This window comes from Myotis nattereri (assembly GCF_964212035.1).
Source record: "Myotis nattereri genome assembly, chromosome: 2".
NCBI lineage: Eukaryota > Metazoa > Chordata > Mammalia > Chiroptera > Vespertilionidae > Myotis > Myotis nattereri.
In genome coordinates this window covers 61,950,912-61,971,540 of record NC_138076.1, presented here as the reverse complement: position 1 = coordinate 61,971,540, position 20,629 = coordinate 61,950,912, and positions in this window count along the sequence as shown.

The following is a 20,629-nucleotide window of genomic DNA, read 5'->3' as shown; positions in this document are numbered from 1 at the left end:
AGTGGTAGAGAGAGAGAGAGATGTGGACAGATTTAGAATGTGTAATGGAGCTAAGTAAATTTACTATGATATTGGCTGTCAGGTGTGAGGAAAAGAGAATTATCAAGGATGACACCTAAGATAGTAGATGGTGGTACCACTTGTTAAGGTAAATGAGCTTAAAGAAAAACTCGGTTACTGAATGCATATTGTTTTGACATTCTTATCCCTTCAAGAAGAGTATCAAGAAAGCAATCAGATGAAATTTTGGGTTGAATTGTATCCCTCAAAAGATGTTGAAGTCCTAGCTGCCAGTACTTGTGAATGTGATCTCATTTGGAAATAGGTTCTTTGTGCAGATGATCAAGTTAAAATGAGGTAATGAGGGTGAACCTTAATTCAATATGAATGTATCCTTATGAAAAGGGGAAATTTGGACACAGAGACAGACACATAGCAGGAAAATAATGTGAAGACAGGGAGAATGCTGTCTATAATTTTGATAAGAATGTCTGAAGTTACCAGAAGAGAGAAATATAACAAGTTCTTTCTTACAGGCCTCTGAAGGAACTAATGCTGTTGACGCGATTTGGGACTTCTGGACTCCAGAACTGTGAGACAATAAATTTCTGTTGTTCAAGTCACCCAGTTTGTGGTACTTGGTGACAGCAGCCCCAGAAAACCAATATAGAGAGATGTGCATCAGAGATTTGGGGAGATGAACTAGTGAAGATACACATTTTGGAATCACGTGTATATTAATGGCATTTAAAACCACGTGATTGGGAAATTACTTTAGCAGTGAGTGCAGATGCTGGAGAGTCAGGGTTGAGACTGGAGTGCTCTCATATTTAGAGATTGAGCAGAGAGGGAGGAGAGAATAAGTGGCCAGGGAAGTAGGAGGAAACCAGGAGAATGTGGTGCCATGGAAACCAAGAAAGAAAAGGTTTTTGTTGTTTTATTTTGTTTTAAGAGACAGTGGATAACGGCTCAGATGACCAGTAAGATGAAGACAAAGAGAGATCACTGCTTTTGGAAACACAAGACTCATTATTGACTTGGGTTGGCACTTTCTTCTGTTTGAAGAGGGTTGAGGATAAAATTGGGGGTGAGGAAGTGAAGACACTACAGAGTGCTCTTGTGAGATGAGTTGCTGTGAAGGGGATCAGAAAACACAGTGGTGGCTAGAGGAAGACATGGGATCAGAGGAGCAGTTTTAAATGATGGCAACAATGGTGATGGATGGGTTATCTTTGTGGAGGTTAAGTGACAGAGGTGGGTGAAGAGCAATCTTAGTGAGCTAAAATTTTTAATAAAATAAGGTCAGTGGCCAAGGAGAGGTTGCTAATAAAAAATAAGGAGAAAAACTAGATGAGTGGTCTGATGGCATAAACATCAAAGAAATGAGGGCTTTTGATCGAAGAAGGAAAAGAAATGACTTAAAAACCACAACATACCCCAACTCCAGGCTCTTGTGTACAGAAATATAAGAAAACCAAACAGCCTCCTCTGAGAAAGCTACAGAGGGAGTTGTGACCTATGGTCAGAACCCCTCACTTGCACTGGCCTCATGCAGAGCAGCTGTGGGCGTTTTCTATTTGTCATTTTACATGCACTGCCCTGGATATTTTATTTTACTTGTTTTCTTTTATTTAAAAGGGCTCCCCAAATTATACACATTAAGGACTCTAAAAACCTAGCTCCACCCTTGCTTGGAGGAATGGGTGGGGTGGCACTGCAGATAGTTTCAGTTAGTTTAAGAGAAGCAAGAAAGCATTCAGAGAAAAGGTTGACGAAATAGGGGAATTTGCCAATGATGCATGGTGAGATGTAGAGAGTCTACTAGAAAAACAGAGAGAATCAACTTTCCAGAGATTTACCAGTCACTACCTGTAGACAAAAGAGGAACACAAATCTTCCAGGCTCCCCCTTCATTTCCTTCATGCAAGTTCCATTTTAAAACAAGGCATGCCATCCTCTGACACTTTCTATGAATATAGTATTTCCCTCAGTCTACTGGTTGAAAGACGATATCTATAATAATAAAAGCATAATATGCTAATTAGACCAGATAGCCGAATGTCCTTCCGGATGTCCTTCCAAAAGTCCTTCCAGACACAGCTGTGGTGGCTGCAAGGGCCAAGGACAGGCAGCCACAGCAGCCGGCTGCAGCAGCAGTGGCAGGGTGATGGGGGCAGCGCCTTCCCTTGATCGGCCCGGTCACCTCCCACAGAGGAAGGTCAGACTGCAGAGCCATCAGTAGGACATCCCCTGGACTGTGAGAGGGGGCAGGCTGGGCTGAGGGACCCCTACCCCCAGTGCATGAATTTTCGTGCACTGGGCCTCTAGTAGAGAAATAAAAATAAACCATTGATAGCTTCAATTCTTGGTGTGGACAAAGATTTCTTAAGCAGGGCAGAAAAAGTGCTAACTTAAAGGGGGAAATTAATAAATTGATCTGTATTAAAATTAATAGCTGTCATTAAGAGATACCATTACCAGAATAAAAACTCCAGCCATGGATTGGGAGAAGACATTACCTGCAATAGTATAGTAATCAAGGACTTGTATAAAGAATTATATGATGTTTGTTGAGTTTGATTCCAGTCTTTGTTTTATGAATAAATTTTTTCTTTATTACTGTTTGCGCATTATTTTACAAAAATGGGATCATTCTATGCATTTCAGTTTGTCTCCTTTCCCCCTCACTCCATTTAATAGTATACTACAAATACTCAGGTCTTAGAACTATAAGGCACAAATAAAACCATTTAGTCTAACCATTTTTTTATGTCAATGCCATTTTGTTTTTTTAAATAATTGAGCTATAATTGACATTTGACATATGACATTATATTAGTTTCAGGTATACAATATAATGATTTATGTTTCTGGAGTAATCACCACAATAAATCTAGTTAACATCTATCACCACACATAGTAATACATTTTCTTTTTCTTTTGATGGCAACTTTTAAGATATACTCTTTTAGCAGCTTCCAAATATACAATACAGTGTTGTTATTTATAGTCACCATGCTGTGCACGACATCCCCAGGACTTATTATTATTATTCACTTTACAACTGGAAGCTTGTACTTTTTGACCACCTTCCTCAAATTCCTCCTCCCTCAGCGCCCTCCTCTGTCAACTAGTAATCTGTTCTACATTTCTTATAGAGCCCTGGAGCAGTGAAGGGACTAGCTCAGGGTTACATAACTGATTGAAACTGGTGGAGTCATGTGGCCTGCCCCTCATCCACTCACTGCTCCTCATCTTGAAAGTCTTAAAGAGACCTTGCATTCGTCCTTTGCTCTAACCCCAGGCTGTATCCAAATGGGTTCTTGCTTCTTCTAAAAAAATATTTGTGAAAGTAAGTTTCATGATTTTTTTCACTAGCTCATTTTTTGGGGGTGCCTGGATTCCTGTAGGGATACATTTTGATGAATTATAATGCCCCTTTATCCTCAGGATGAAAAAGAAAAACTCTTCAGGAGCAAGAAGGAAGAGAAACATTCACTGCTTAGAAGGTTCAGGTTGCAAACTTCTCTTGCTTATTTATTGAGGTTAAAAGTTAAACAGGATTAGGACAATCATATTTTTCTGACACATTGACTTGCTTCTTAAGAAAACATATTCAGCTTTTTTTTTTTTTTCATGAATCATTTCAGTAGAAGAGCCAGAAGTTATGTTCTTACGCTGAGTAGAAACACTGAAGGCCCCTTTGTGAGGAATTTAGCTTGCTACATGTATTTATTTGGCTCTTTTTTTTTACCTTTGGGCTAAATTTTGACTTAAAATTTATGCATGGAGCCAGGGGAAAGGCATTTGGGCTCATTTTTGTGATTTTCCACAGACAAAATTAGCACCAAATTTATGGTCCTGATAGCGCTGTTCTCCAAACTGTGGCCAGGAAGGTTTTCTCATCGTTGCCACCATTTCCTTCTTTCTCAGTTCCCTCCAATTACTCTTTCCCCTGGTTCCCAATATCTGGCTACTTTGTGCTGCTGAAGAAGAAAAAATAGGGCTGAGACTACAAGAGGAGCAAATCTTCAGAATAATAATCTGATACTAAGAAATCTCCCCTCCAAATAAACTGCCATAACATGTAATCTTTCATTTCACATGACCCTTCTGTTTGCAGAGGTCATAACCTCTGTCTTGTAGAAATTGCCCACTGTCTCTGTTTGATTCTTTAGGTATGAAGCACTTTCCATGTAGGTTTTTATTGGAATATAAATACTACTATTTTCTGGACAGAGAATTAAATTTCAAACTCACCTAATAAAAAATGGGCAGAAATTATTTACCATGACATTTCCCCTTCATAAAGGGGAGAAGGGAATATTTATTGGTTTTATTCTGATTGTAAATAACTTAGGAAATATAGACACATATAAAGGAGAAAGTGAAATTCTATATAACCCTGCTATTAAAAGATTACTATTGACATAATTTTAGTAGCTCCTGCTATAAACATTTTTTTGTAACTAATTTTTAAAAAATTAAATGTCCATTAACCTTTTTGTATGTCAATAAATAAATTTACATACTTATTGAATGAATATTTCACCTATAAATGTACCATATTTATTTAACTAATTCAGTATTGATAAACAGTTGGTTCTAGTTTCTGCCAATGTCTGAATCTCTGTGATGAATATCTTTATATCTAAGTAGAAGCCCAATGCACGAAATTCGTGCATGGGTAGGGTCCCTAGGCCTGGCCGGCGATCAGGGCCGATCTGTGGGGTGACCGGCTGAGAGATCAGGGGGCCCCTGCTGGCACCCAACTTGGCTGACCTGGGGCCTGCAGGCTGGGGGCAGATCCTACATTGAGCGTCTGCCCTCTGGGGGTCAGTGCATATCAGTGACCTGTCATTCCACCAGTTGTTCCTCTGTTCAGTCAATTTGCATATTAGGCTTTTATTATATAGGATACCCTATGCTCTTCTCCATCAGTTCTTAAGGACTGATCCTTAGAAGGGAAAATCCGTGTCAAATGAACTAAGGCTTTTAATACATATTGTCAAGTTTTCTCTCTAGAAAAGTTTTAGCAACTTAAGTGCTCACCAGCAGTGTATAAAAGTGATGTGTTTCCTACATCCTCAAAAGTATAGACATTCTTACTCTAAAAACTCTCAGTCTACTAGGTGACAGCTTACCATCCCATTGTTACTTAATTTGAATTTCTTTATCTGTGAGATTGAATATCTTTTCTTATTTTCCATATGTAAGCCTTATGAAGTAAATTCTCTTTTCAAATCTGTGCCCATTTTTATATGGGAGATAATTTATTTATTGATTTTTGAGAACTCATGTATTAAGTAGAGTAACCTTTTGTCCAACATGTGTTTTATGTATTCTGTCTCTAGATTTTATTTATGGTGGGTATTGTTCTACATAAGATGTCATCTTCAATAGTCAAATCTATAAATCTTTTTCATAATGATGTCTGCCTTTGGGTATCATGTTCAGAAAGGCCTTTTAAATTAATTTTTAAAATAAAGCCATACACAGTAGTTTCTTTTTGTACTCAATAATGGAAAATATTAATAGATTGATGACAGAAGGGTCTTTGAATTACTAGAGGATGTCAGATAGAATTTTTAAAAATGTATTTTTATTGATAACAGAGAGGAAGGGAGAGGGAGAGAGTGACAGAAACATCAATGATGAGAGAGAATCAATGATTGGCTGCCTCCTGCACGCCCCATACTGGGGATTGAGCCTGCAACCTGGGCATATGGCCTTGACCAGAATTGAACTGGGACTCTTCAGTCTGCAGGCTGACACTATCCACTGAGTCAAACCAGCTAGGGCTCACACAATATTTTTTAAGCATAGAATTTACATCAGTTTTTACTTATGGCAAGTTAATGAAAGACAAAAATATTTAAAATTCACAACTACTTTGTGATTACAATTTTCTAGAACTCATCAGACTTAAAAGAATCTACATTTTGGTATTTGGCATTAACAGCCATCTATTTTTTTATATCTGTATTTATTCCATTCCAAGATATTCATTTTGTTTTCTTATTGAGTAATAGCTCAATAAAAATTCAATTGTAATGCGGAGTAAGTAAATAATATTGAAAAGAATAGTGCTTAAAATCCTATTTAAAATGATAGTGATATCATAGCAAAAATTAGTATATTAATATTTCATAAACTACTATTTAAATTAATTATTGTTTCCATAACTTATTTAAATTACAAAAAGTAATATATTTGAATTTTCTCAGAAGCTAGAATTAATCTAGACATTTCAGTTTTTAATGGGCAAAAGCATAATCCTAGTTTTTCTCCCTTACTTGAAAATATTATAAAATTTGTAGGTATACTGAAGAGGAGAGAAGAGGAGATACGTGCTGGGAGAGAAAAGGAAGAGCAGTCTAGACACTGGATATTTTCCATGTCACATCATTTTTTAATTCTATGCAATGTACTCATCTCTAGGGTACAGAACTTCAAAATTCAAAATGCTCAAAATAAGCAAAGTTTTAAATTCTGATAGCATTTTTTAAAGAAAGTTTCATAATATTTAGATTTTAAAAAATCACTGAGGAGTCAATTAAAATACCTCTCATCTTTCTTATCAGTTTTGGAAGGAGCCTCAAAAACGTCCAGGCTTGATCACAATTAATGTCCAAGAACTCTGTACTGCCCTGGCTACCAGTGGCCCTGCCCACAAGTGAACCGGGCACAGGTTTTCATTTGCTCTGGTCCTCTTTTGGTCCTGTAAATCTTCCTTTCGTTTTTTTTAATTCTTTATTATTTAAATTATTACATACTAGAGGCCCAGTGCACAAAATTCATGCATAGCAGTGTGTGTGTGTGTGTGTGTGTGTGTGTGTGTGTGTGTGTGTGCAACCGGCAGTCGGACATCCCTCTCACAATCAGGGACTGCTGGCTCCTAACTGCTCACCTGCCTGCCTGATTGCCCCTAACCACTTCTGCCGACCAGCTTGATTGCCCACTAACTGCTCCCCTGCCAGCCTGATTGATGCCTAACTGCTCCCCTGGTGGCCTGATGGCCCCCGACTGCCCTTCCCTGCCCTCATGATTGCCCCCAACTGACCTCCCCTGCTGGCCATCTTGTGGTGACCATCTTCTGGCAGCCATCTGTGGCAACATGAGGGTGGCCATCTTGTGGTGGCCATCTTGTGATGATGACGGCACGACGCCACCTAGGTTTTTATTATATAGGATGGTATTACATATCTCTCCTTTTTCCCCCATTGACCTCTCCCTGGCAACCCTCACCCCCCTAAGACATGCCCTCACCTCCCTAGTGTCTATGTCCATTGGTTATGCTTATATGCATGTATAAAAGTCCTTTAGTTGATCTCTCCCCCCGCCCCCCTCCCCCCCCCGAAGTCTGACAGTCTGTTCGATGCTTCTCTGTCTCTGGATCTATTTTGTTCATTGGTTTATGTTCATTATATTCCACAAATGAGTGAGATCATGTGATATTTATCTTTCTCCAACTGGCTTATTTTGCTTAGCATAATGCTCTCCGTGTCCATCTATGCTGTTGCTAATGGTAAGAGTTCTTTCTTTCTTACTGCAGCATAGTATTCCATTGTGTAGATGTACCACAGTTTTTTAATCCACTCATCTACTGATGGGCACTTAGGCTGTTTCCAAATCTTAGTTATTGTAAATTGTGCTGCTATGAACATAGGGGTGCATATGTCCTTTCTGATTGGTGTTTCTGGTTTCTTGGGATATAGTCTTAAAAGTGGGATTACTGGGTCAAATGGGAGTTCCATTTTTAATTTTTTGAGGAAGCTCCATACTGTTCTCCACAGTGGCTGCAGCAGTCTGCATTCCCACCAGCAGTGCAGGAGAGTTCCTTTTTCTTCACATCTTTGCTAATATTTGTAGTCTGACGATTTGTTGATGATAGCCATTCTCATAGGTGTGAGATGGTATCTCATAGTCATTCTGATTTGCAACTCTCAGATGATTAGTGACTTTGAACATGTTTTCATATGTCTCTTGGCCTTTTGTATGTCCAGTTTTGCAAAGTGTCTATTTAAGTCTTTTGCCCATTATTTTTTTATTGAATTATTTATCCTCCTTTTGTTAAGATGTATGAGTTCCTTACAAATTTTGAAGATTAAGCCCTTATTGGATATATAATTGGCAAATATGTTCTCCCATGCAGTGGGCTTTCTTGTTGTTTTGTTGATGATTTCTTTTGCTGTGCAGAAGTTTTTATTTTGATGTAGTCCCATTTGTTTATTTTCTCTTTAGTTTCCTTTGCTCTAGGAGCTGTATCAGTAAAGATATTGCTGTGACATATGTCTGATATTTTGCTGGGTAAGGATTCTTCTAAGGTTTTTATGGTTTCCTGTCTTATGTTTGAGTCCTTTATCCATTTTGAGTTTATTTTTGTGTATGGTATAAGTTGGTGATCTAGTTTCATTTTTTTGAATGTATCTGTCCAATTTTCCCAACACTATTTATTGAAGAGACTGTTTTGACTCCATTATATGCTCTTACCTCCTTTGTCAAATATTAATTGAGCATAATGGCTTGGGTTGATTTCTGGGTTCTCTGTTCTGTTCCCTTGGTCTATATGTCTGTTCTTGTGCCAGTACTGGGCAGTTTTGAGAACAGTGGGTTTGTAATATAGCTTGATATTTGGTATTATGATCCCTCCAACTTTGTTGTTCTTTTTCAAGATTGCTACAGTTATTCAGGTTCTTTTTTTATTCTATATGACTTTTTGGAGAGTTTGTTCTAGGTCTGTGAAATATGCCATAGGTATTTTAATGGAGATTGCATTAAATCTATAGGTTGCTTTGGGTAGTATGAACATTTTAGTGATGTTGATTCTACCAATCCATGAACACAGTATATTTTTCCATTTGTTTATGTCTTCCTCTATCTCTTTTTTCAATGTCCTGTAGTCTTCTGAGTACAGGTCTTTTACCTCCTAGGTATCATAATTTTTTTGGTGCAATGGTAAATGGGATTGGTTTTTTTGTTTGTTTGTTTGTTTCTCTTTCTGTGAGTTCATTATTGGTGTATAAAAAAAGCCATAGATTTCTGGATGTTAATTTTGCATCCTGAAAATTTCCAAATTCATTTATTAAATCTAGTAGTTATTTTCATGGAGTCTTTAGGGTTTTCTATGTACACTTCATTGTCATCTGTGAGTAATGACAATTTTACTTCTTCTTTTCTAATTTGGATGCCGTTTATTTCTTCTTCTTGTCTAATAGCTATAGCTAGCACTTCCAGTACTATGTCGAACAGGAGTGGTGAGAGTGGGCATACCTGTTTTGTTCCTACTCTTAGGGGAAACAGTTTTAGTTTTTGCCCACTGAGTATGATGTTGACTGTAGGTTTGTCATATAAGGCTTTTATTATGTTGAGGTATGACCCCTCTATTCCCACTTTGCTGAGAGTTTTTATCAATAAAGTGTGTTGGATTTTGTCAAATGCTTTGTCTGCATCAATTGATATGATTATGTGGTTTTTATCTATCACTTTGTTTATGTGATATATCACGTGTATTGATTTTCAGATATTGTACAATCCTTGAATTTCTGGAATAAATCCCACTTGGTCGTGGTATATGATCTTTGTAATGTAATGCTGGATCTGATTTTCTAGGGTTTTGTTGAGGATTTAGTATATGTTCATCAGAGATATTGGCCTGTAATTCTCTTTCTTTTTAGTGTCTTTAGCTGGTTTGGGGATTAGGGTAATACTGGCTTCATAGAAAGAGTTTGAGAGTTTTCCTTCCTCTTGAATTTTTTGGAATAGTCTGAGGAGGATAGGTTTTAGTTCTTCTTTGAATGTTTGGTAAAACTCCCCTGTAAAGCTGTCTGGCCCAGGGCTTCTGTTTGCTCGAAATTTCTTGATTACTGTTTCAATTTCTTTGGTGGTTATTGGCCTATTCATGTTTCTTTATTCTTCCTGATTGAGTTTTGGAAGGTCGTATTTCTTAGGAATATGTCCAATTCTTGTAGGTTGACCAGTTTGTTGAAATAGAGTTGTTCATAGTATTTTTTTACAATCCTTTGTATTTCTGTGGCGTCTGTTGTTATTTCACCTCTTTCATTTCTCATTTTGTTTATTTGGGCCCTCTCTCTTTGTTTCCTGGTGAGCTTGGCTAGAGGTTCATCAATCTTATTTATCCTTTCAAAGAACCAGCTCTTGGTTTTATTGATCTTTTGTATTACATTTTTTGGCTCTATGTCATTTATTTCCACTCTGATCTTTATTATTTCCTTCCTTCTGCTCACTCTGGGCTTTTCTTGTTGCTCTCTTTCTAATTCTTTAAGTTGTAGAATTAGATAATTTATTACCAGTTTTTCTTGTTTTGTGAGGTAGGCCTGTAACGCTATGAATTCCCTCTTTGGACTAATTTCACTATGTCCCATAGATTTTGGAGTGTTGTGTTTTCATTGTCATCTGTTTCCAAGATGTTTTTTTTTAATTTCTTCTTTGATCTCTTTGGTAACCAAATCATTGTTTAATAACATGCTATTTAGCCTCCAAGTGTTTGAATTTTTTTGATTGTTTTTATTGTAGTTTATTTCTAATATTATGCCATTGTGATCTGAGAAGATGTTTGATATGATTTCAATCTTCTTGAATTTGAAGAGACTTTGCCTGTGTCCCAATAGTGGTCTATCTTTGAAAATGTCCCATGTGCACTGGAGGAGAATGTATATTTTGTATCTTTGGGGTGAAATGTTCTGAAGATGTCAATTAAGTCCATCTGATCTAGTGAGTTGTTTAGGATTGCTGTTTCTTTGCTGTTTTTTGTCTGGAGGATTTATTCAGTGATACCAATGGGGTATTAAAATCCCCCCTACTATGATTGTATTGCTGTCAATCTCTCCCTTGATATCTTCCAGAAGTTTTTTTATGTATTTCAGTGCTCCTGCATTGGGTGCATATATGTTTACCAGATATATGTACCCTCTTGTTGTATCAATCTCTTTAATATTATGAAGTAGCCTTCCTTATTTATTGATATGGCCTTCACTTTGAGGTCTATTTTGTCAGATATAAGTATTGCTACCCCAGCTTTTTTTTCATTTACATTTGCCTGAAAAATATTTTTCCATCCCTTCACTTTCAGTCTGTGTGAGTCACTTGTTCTGAAGTGGGTCTCTTGTAGACAGCTATATGTGGGTCATGTTTTCTTATTCATTCAGCCACTCTATGTCTTTTGATTGTAGCATTTAGTCAATTTACATTTAAGGTTATTATTGATAGGTACTTATTTGTAGCCATTTTTATTCTTTATGCCTGTCTCCCTTCTTCCCTTTCTATTTCTTCTTTTTACAACAGTTTCTTTAGCATTTCTTGCATTGCTGGTTTGGTATTGATAAACTACCTTAGCCTCTTGTTGTCCTTCTAGCACCCTTATTATATGGATGTTACTTCATTTTATGTTGTCCCTAAGCTCCTTTAGGCTCCCCTTCTGCTTTCTAATTTTTTTTTCCAATTGCTGTTCAGATTTGGTGTATTTTTCAGCCTTATCTTCTAACTGACTAATTAGGTCCTCTGCTTCTTCTAGTTTACTTTTGAAACCTTCCATTATGTTTTTTATTGTAGCTATATCATTTTTGATTTCCTCTTGATTCTTACATAAGTTGTTGATTTTCTCATCCATCTGATTTATGAACTGTATGACTCTAACTCTGAATTCTCTTCTGACAAATTGCATGCCTCCGTTTCATTTAGGTTTTCTTCTGGTGATTTCACCTTTTCTTTCCTTGTGGGGTTGTTTCTTTGTCTCCCCATTTTTGCTGTCTCTTTCTGTCCTTGGACATCTCGCTTGTGGTTTCAGAAGTTGAAGACCCTATCAGGGCAATGGTCCAGAAATTGTTAGTCCAGAGGCTGGGTGTGCCTTGAGTCTTACGCCTTCATTGTTTCCGCTCTGAGTTGTATCCCCTTCTCCTACAGATTTGGTCCCTCAGTTGTCTGCTTCATATGCTCAGGGTGGTGGGAGTGCGTGCACAGTTCCTCTTGTGTGAGACTCCCTGGCAGGGTGGCGCCTTAGGTCCCTCTGGCAGCACACTTGTGGCGCGGTCCTGTGGCCCCTGGCTGGGCACACCAGCTTTCTCTGGGTCACCCCTGTAAGACTGTCCCAGGGGCTGGGGAGAAGTGGGTGCAGGTTTCTCTGGGTCTCACAGTCAGAGCTCCCCTGTGGCCTGAGAGGGGGATGTACTGGGTTATTTCAGGTTGCCCTGGCAGCAAGACCCTGGGCTCAGGATGGAGTGGGTATGGGTTGCTCTGGGTCACACAGTCCTTACTTTCTTGTAGTGCAGAGTGAGACGCATGCTGGGTTGCTCCAATTTGCCACTCCTCAGTGTGGAGTGGGGGCGGGTTGCCCTGGGTCGCTTAGTCTGAGCGCTCCTGTAGCCCAGAGTTTAATGTGCATTGCGTTGCTCCAGATGGCCCAACAGGACTGTCCCAAAAGCTGTGCGCTAGGTTGCTCTGGGTAGCCCCTCCTGGGCCAGGGTGAAGCGGGTGTGGGTTGCTTCGGGTCACCCCAGCAGGGCTGTCCAGGAGGCCAGGGTAGAGCAGGTGCTGGGTGGCTCTTGGTCAGGCTAGCAGCACAGTTCTGGGGTCTGGGGAGGGGGTGGAGCACAGGGTTCCCCTGTCTTGCACTCACTTTGGGGTCTTAGAGCTGGTTCCTAGGATGCTGGGTCTCAGAGACCTGGTGCAGGAGCTCACTATGGTGGCACACACTCCCTGCAGACGTCTGGAGCCTGCGGGGAGGTACTGTGCTGCTCACTGCCGGAGCACGGTGGTGGTTCCAGGTGGGTTACAGCTGGCTCTAGGTATCGTCTGCCCTTCCTTGTTGAAAATTGTCTCCTCGGCTATATCTAATTTTTTAATTAAGGGTGGATGTTTTCCAATTTAGTTGCTTTTCTGGCCTGGCCCTAGTAGGAGGTGCATGAAATTGCTGCCTATTCAGCTGCCATCTTCTCCACTCTCTCTCTAGGTCTTTCTTTTTTGCTTTATCTCTATTGTAACCCAATAAAAAAATATTAACTTGAAAATTTCCTCTGAAAACCTTTCACAGTCCAGGTGCCAATAACACAATTTACTCAGGGCAAAACATTCAATACCTTCTATTGTTTTGCATCTAACCTGGGTTCTCAGGAAAATTCAATTGTAAAAGGCTTTACATAGGATGACTGTACTTATTGTCCAAACTATGATACCTTTAAGAGTGAGAGGATTGTATGAACTATTAATAACTGAGCCAGTATAACAGGAATAAACTGGAAGTGTCCCAGGCAAACCAGGGCAAAATATCACCCTATCTAGAGTAAGATTATAAACTATCCTGTGAGAATGTTGTCATACATTGAATATAAATTCTTATTGAGATTTCTTATTTAGGCACATCTCTAAATTCTCTGGTATCTTAAAGAAAGAGGAGATAGATTCTAAAACTAATCTGACTATCTTTTATTAAATTTAAGGCTTTCTAGTTCCCATTCCCAATAAGACATAGTTGTTATTGTTTTTATGAGGTTGAAAAGGACAGCTAAAAAAATAACATGAAAGATTTATAGGAAGACACCTCCACCTGAAAAGCCTTTGAAAGCATGTGTTTATGTTTTTAATCTGTATGTTTGCTTGTTTTTGATGATTGTGAGTGTTTGTAACCCACTAGGTAGGGAATTACTGGGTTAGAAAGTAGTTTGTGTATAGTAAATATAAAAAGCAGTAATAGCTAATGAGCAGTATACCAGGGTTTGAGTAAGCAGATAATAACCATAGTCATTCCACATCTATTACCTTTCATACTTATAAACACCCTATAAGGTACCATTAGCCCTATTTTACAGATGGAGAAAATTAGGTTCATTAGCTTGCTTAAAGTTACAAGCTGGGATGCAACAGAACCACTGTCTGAATCCAAACCCCGTGATCTTCACATGTTGTCCCTCTCTTAGGACCTGGAGATTGCCATTGTCTAATCTTCATCACCATCACCTCAAATTTCCCCTGGGATAATTAAAGACCTATAATCATAATAGAATCTTATGCACCTTTTCCAGCAAAAATAAGTGTTATTTTTTTATATTGTTTATGGTCTTCCAGTCTACCTGTTATGCCTGCTTTGCCAACATGTTTAACCAAACAGAATTACAATAGCCTTCCACAACTGATGGTTGTATACCAATGACAGGAGCAATAGTATTTACTCAGCCACAGTGGTTTTGGAGGTAATAATGAACTAAAACATTCCAATATTTTCCTAAAACAGATGACAACCCTGTTCATTTAATCTCCCAAAATGGCAATCTGCTGCAGTAGCCAGTTTGAGCCACTTCTTATCTAGGTCTGTCTCCTGTGCCCACAGCCATAGCACCCCATCTTCCTGAGCCAGACTTAGATAACAAGTAGTAACAGGACTCTGATTATTGTGAAAACTGTTCATAGGAACACAGTCAATGACACACTGATGAACATAAACTCAGTGCCACTGATTATACGTAACAACGATACCCACACTAATGAGACCTTCCTCGGTGTCTTTGTAACTGGGGGGGAAGGCCATCAGAGCCTCCTATGGGAGATGAGGTGCAGGAATATTGGGAACATTGGCCCTGAAAATTCTGGCAATTGTTATGTCCATTCCTATCAAGACTGGCCTGAAGTCCAGCTCCTAAGAAGTTTTAGAGTCACTCTGAGGTGAAAGGGTGTGTTTTCCTGCTTTGAGGCATTTTTAATCAATTTTCCCGAAGGCAAAAGTGGAGACTGCTGGTCTCTTTGTCTGTTACTTTCTTTCTGCCGCCCCACAACATTTAGCATGCTGATTGAAGCATTTATTAGAACAGGTTCCAGCAGCATTCCTCTTCTAACTTTATCATTCTCCCCTGTCTATAAACATATTAACATTCTCCCAATTCTAAAAAACAAAACAGAAAAAAAAACTCCACAAAAACCTCACACTAATTTAACATTGCCATTCAAATATTTTCCCTATCTCTAGTTTTTTAAAAATTGATGTTATGCATTTTAAAACATCATTTAAAAACATTTTAAATGATTTATTTTTGTTAATTGCAAACAATCCCAGCCTTTTAGAAAATGAGCAGATAAAGTACTTTTTCTCCCCAAACAACGTAAAGAGTAAGTTGCCAACATGATGCCTCATTACCTCTAAATATTTATGATCTGGGACAGAGACCTCAATGCGTTCCTTCTCTGTATTCCCCTCGTGAGAAATCACAATGCCTTATCCACAGATCTGCCATAGGATATGTATAACTCAACTTTACCAGACAATGCCCACATCTTCTCCAGAGAGGATGTCGCGCTTTCTGAAACAAGTGTGTGTTTTCCACCGTCTTCATGAACTAGTCTTGCTTTAATCCTACTCAGTCTGGCCTGGATCCTGTGCTCTCTGGGAAGGGGTCTGCTAAGGATCCTTCCAAACCAGTTATAATTCACAATCTGATGCTCTTGCTTCCTTTTTTGTTTAATTTTTGTTTGTTAATTCTCCTCTGAAGATATTTTCCCCATGGATTTTTAGAGAGAGTGGGAAGGAGGAGGGGGAGAGAAACATCGATGTGAGAGACACATTAACCGGTTGCCTCCCACAGGCACCCTGACCAGGGACAGGGAGTGAACCTGCAACCCAGGTATGTGCCCTTGACCAGGAATCAAACCCAAGACCTTTCAGTGCCTGGGCCATGCTTCAGCCACACCTGCCAAGGCTGATGTTCTTGTTTTCTATTCTCATCCTCCTTGGTTGCTTTGTAACACTTGACATTTTTACCTCCCTGTATTTTTTGAAACTCTGTCCTCATAATTGGTTTCATTTGTTTACTAATTTGTTCAACAAATACTTATTTGTCGAGCACATGTGATAATACAGGCACTCTGTTAAGCATTGTATCCAATGGCGAGTCTTCTGCTCTTATACTTTATATATATATATATATATATATATATATATATATATATATATATATATTATTATATATATATATATATATATATATATATATATTATTGATCACTTTACAGAGAGGAATGGAGAGGGTTAGAGTTAGAAACATGGATGAGAGAGAAACATCTGTCAGCTGCCTCCTGCACACTCCCTACTGGGTAAGTGCCCACAACTAAGGTCCATACCTTTGACCGGAATCAAACCTGGGACCCTTGAGTCCACAGGCCAATACTCTATCCACTGAGCCAAAGTGGTTAGGGTTGCCCTTATACTTTTAATGCCTTCTTCCAAATTAAGAATAAACTTTTCCCACATCCTTCTATAATAATATCCTAGCCTTGCTTCCATTACTGCCATACCTGACACCAGTGGTTTTGAAATAGAGGGCCAAAGGTCCCTGCCTTTGGGAACCAAATTACTGTGCCAGTGAATTGACAAATCCATGTACCTGGTATATTTCAATATTAGACTGAATAAACATTTGATTTGTGCATAGATTCTCTATCTTGTTCAAATGCAGATAGGTAATGTGGTAAATTTATTCCAAAGTGAATTTAGAGTAACTTTGTCTTCATGTATTATTTTCTGTGAAGGACTATAACACAGTGGTTATCATGTTGGGTAGGGTACAAGCTTTTTTGATGCTTACAATTGCACCTAAGTTTCCAAAGGCATAATTCTAACAAACCTGACATTTTCTCTCCCCTCACTACTCTGCCTTCAAGCCTTTGCTAGAGCCCAGTGTCTTATGGCTCAATTTCTCCTTCAGAAATCCTATCGAGCTCAGTTTTTATTTCAAAAATCCCATACTCTAAGGTGTCTCTTTTTGCCCACTTTTCCCCCCGCACTATCCTTTCCTATGGTTTTCCCAGGCCTATGTGTAAGGGACTGTATTTTACTTATCTCTGTGCCCCTGAAACACCCAGCAGAGTGCTGGCACATCATATTAGCAAATAAAAAAAAACTATTGTCAAATTGACACGAACATCATCTCATGAATAATCAACATCACTAAATATATAACAAGACTTCTACAGTACAGTCGATAGAAATAAGGTGACATATTTCAAGGATTGCTTACATTTTTGAAAAAATATTACATGAACCTATCATTATACTACTTTAGAGCTTTTAGAACTCTAGAATGCATCTTGCTTTTAAACTATATCCAGCCCATAAACCCAATGCATAAGAAATTGAATTAGCTCATGTTTAGTTCACATTCAACATAAATTTTCTCTTACAGATGATTAATAGAATAAGTTACCTTCAAACAATATTGTCTAATTACTGCATTTCTAGAAAGGATTAGCTTATGAAAGTTAAGGCAGGAGCTTAGACATGGCACTGTGCTATGACAGAAATATCACTACCGTTATTTACTGTACAACATTGGTAGATTTTTAAGTTGTTATTGGGGAAAAGACTCTCTCTTTCTTCTCTGTATGCCCTACTCCTAAAATAAACCACACTGCTTCACACATAATGTGCACTCAAAGTATCTATTAAGCGAATACACTCACGGCCATAGGAGAGACTCTGTGCTGTCCTGGATGTCAGTCCAGTTAAGCAAAACAGCGATTATTACTATCAAGGCCCAGTAGATAAGATAGAGCTTCATTTATATTTATATAAGAGAAAATTTTAACCCCTTTATTCCACTTATTTTTCCCATTTTATCAAAATTATACATCTTTTCTCACAGAGAATTTTAACAAATTTTGATTAAAAAAAAAAAAAAAGATGGGCACCTTTCTTGGATAGCCAGCATTCAATCTACCTAGTCCTTTTAGATCTGTTCCAGTTATAAAGATGTACCTCAGAGAAACAGAGAACTACAAATCTTCGGAGATCTACCAAAGTTTCAGAATATAATTTTGGCCCATCTACATCAATCAGGGGAAACTGGAAATGGGAAGTTCAGGAATCAACTTTCCCCTTGCCCTTTATCTGTGATTTACGTATTATCAGCTGAGAGTCAGAATATCACTTCTCTGCCAGTTCAGAGGCTAGTAATTATGATTTTAACTTGAAAATCATCTAAAAATTGTAAGTGATGCTTCTGCAGAAAGAAAAATCACTTCGTGTGATAGCACTAACAGAGCACCGGAAAAAGAAACCATGAGGCCCAAGTAAGAGAGACTTTTCTAGGGCAGAGTGTAGAAGGCGTGACCCTGTTTCAAAGCAGCTTTGTGGGACTCATCAAAACTATCCCTCCTCCCATAACAAAGCTGGGAACAGGATCTGAGAAATCCCAGAAGAAAGAAATGGGACTACCGTCAGAATAATAGTCATATAACTTTGGAAACTAACACCTCATAGCAGTAGGATTAGGAAATATTCCTTAAGGTCAATTGATTCTATCACCAGACAAGCTATTTTTAAAAATGTTTTTTAAAACCTCTATATAGTCTTTCTGGGGTGCGGTACTTATTTCCTCTGTCCTTTATCTTGGCAGGACATCCCCATACTTGGTTTCCCACAAGGAAATGCCAAATCCTAACACCAGACAGTTATACTCAGAGCAAATAAAAATTATTCCACATTTTCCTTGACAGATCAATCATAATTATTATTACCCATTAAATTTGTAAAAATGTACCCAATTGTTTAATACATTTCTAGCCGCTTGGACATGTATTTTTAAAGATCTCGGCTTTAGTAAAAAGTCAAAGAAAAGAGTGAAGCTTGATAGTAAATGAGATAACTAGTTAACATACTTCAGAGGTTCCCAGGCCTTATCAGAGGATTTTTCAAGACAGGACTCCCTTCCTGCAGATCCTCAGCTCCAAGTGTGGGCTGTGAGGGGCAGCAAGGAGAGGCGGCCCCAAGGTGTCTCTGTCCTGGAGTCAGGCCGGTCCATTTCAGGGTTAATCATAAGGGTGGAGAAGATGCCCAGGGAGAAAGGTGATATTTCAAGTCGTTGAGATTTACAGTCAAGCTTAACACCTCCTCTTACTGAGAATCAAATAAGGAGCATGAACAATTCTCAGCCACAAGTGTGAGCCAAAGCAGGCTGACCTTGGCATTATCCATCTTCTAAAACTTCGAAGGTCTATTAAATTGCTATAGTTATAGTTTAACTCTAATCCTAGGAGGTTGATTTTTCTTCATTAGTTTTAAAAAAAAAATGCAAGGAAGACTCATTCTTCTTTAGGTTTTATCCTCAGGTGCATGGCACATTGGATAATCCAGAGTTTAATGAGACTTACTGCCTTGAATTTTCTAGTTCTGTTCATAGCAAAATGAGCTAAGTAGAACATTCAGATACACAATGTTAGCAATATCACTGCTTCCCAACTCCTTTGAAAGAGACAAAAATACCTTCTACTAAAATGTTGCTTTTTGTTTCTGTCTCATTCTTCCTTAAAAATATACTCTGAATATCCATGGCATTTATTATTATTATTATTACTATTATTATTATGCGAGGAATGAACTACAGTCACTAAGGAGATCCAAAGATGTGCTAAAGCAGAAAGGTAATTTTCTTTAGATTTTATCCTACCTTATTAAAACCCCCAAACTCCAAAGCATAAAGTTTGACATCATGAGTGGTTTCAAAGAGTTAGCAAGTTTAAACAAATCCATGTAAGAGTCAAGGGTATTTTTAATGACAAATTATCCCTTATTAAAATTCAAGTAAATATCATCTAGTGACCTGTGTTAAAACAAAGTGTTCAACTACACTGCTGTAAAAAAGAATGAACTCTTCCCATTCGCAACAGCATAGATGGGCCTGGAGAGCATTATGCTAAGCGAAATAAGCCAGTCGGAGAAAGATAAATATCACATGATCTCACTCATTTGTGGACAACATAAATTGATGAACAAAAATAGATCCAGAGACTGTCAAACTTCAGAGGAAAGGCAGGGGTGAGGTAGTGGTGGTAAGAGATCAACCAAAGGACTTGTATGTAGGTATATAAGCATAACCAATGGACACAGACACTGGCGGCGGGGGGGCGGGGGGTGAGGGATGTGCTAACGGGTAGGGGTGGCTGGGGAGAGGTCAATAGGGGAAAAAGGAGACATATGTAATACTATATGTAATACTTTAAACAATAAAGAATTAAAAATAGTAGTAAAAAAAACAAACAAAAAAACAAAGTGTTCATGCTTTACTTGATTCTTGAAGCAATCACATTAGGTATAAATAATGCCTCCCAGGGCTTGTGGTGAAAACCCTGTTTTCTTAAGCAGCACGGTCTTGGTGAGAAGTAAATTTCAAGTAAGTAGATAGGACATGAGGCCACTTTACAATGTGTGAGAAGGTAAAACCAGAAAGTACCTTCTAAATTAAGCCAACTAAGGACAGAAATACTATGTGACAAGTTTGACTACTAGTAACACTATGTTGTTAATTCATCTTTTTTTCTGAAGCTGTTTGATCTAATATAGTCTTATAAAATAAATGTATGTTACTGAGCTGATGCCAAAACCCACTTTATGGTGTACTCTACTTTTTTAATATTGGAAGAGTATCAGACAGAAAACATACTTTAAAATTTAAAATATCAGGGCCATTTTTGTTTTTAATTTTTATCTATCTATTCTTATGGAATATTATAACAAAACTAGAGGCCCGATGCACAAAAATTTGTGCACGGGGGTGGGGGGTGGGGGGTGGACCTCACCCCGGCCTGTGCCCTCTCGCAGTCTGGGACCCCTCAGGGGATGACCACCTGCTGG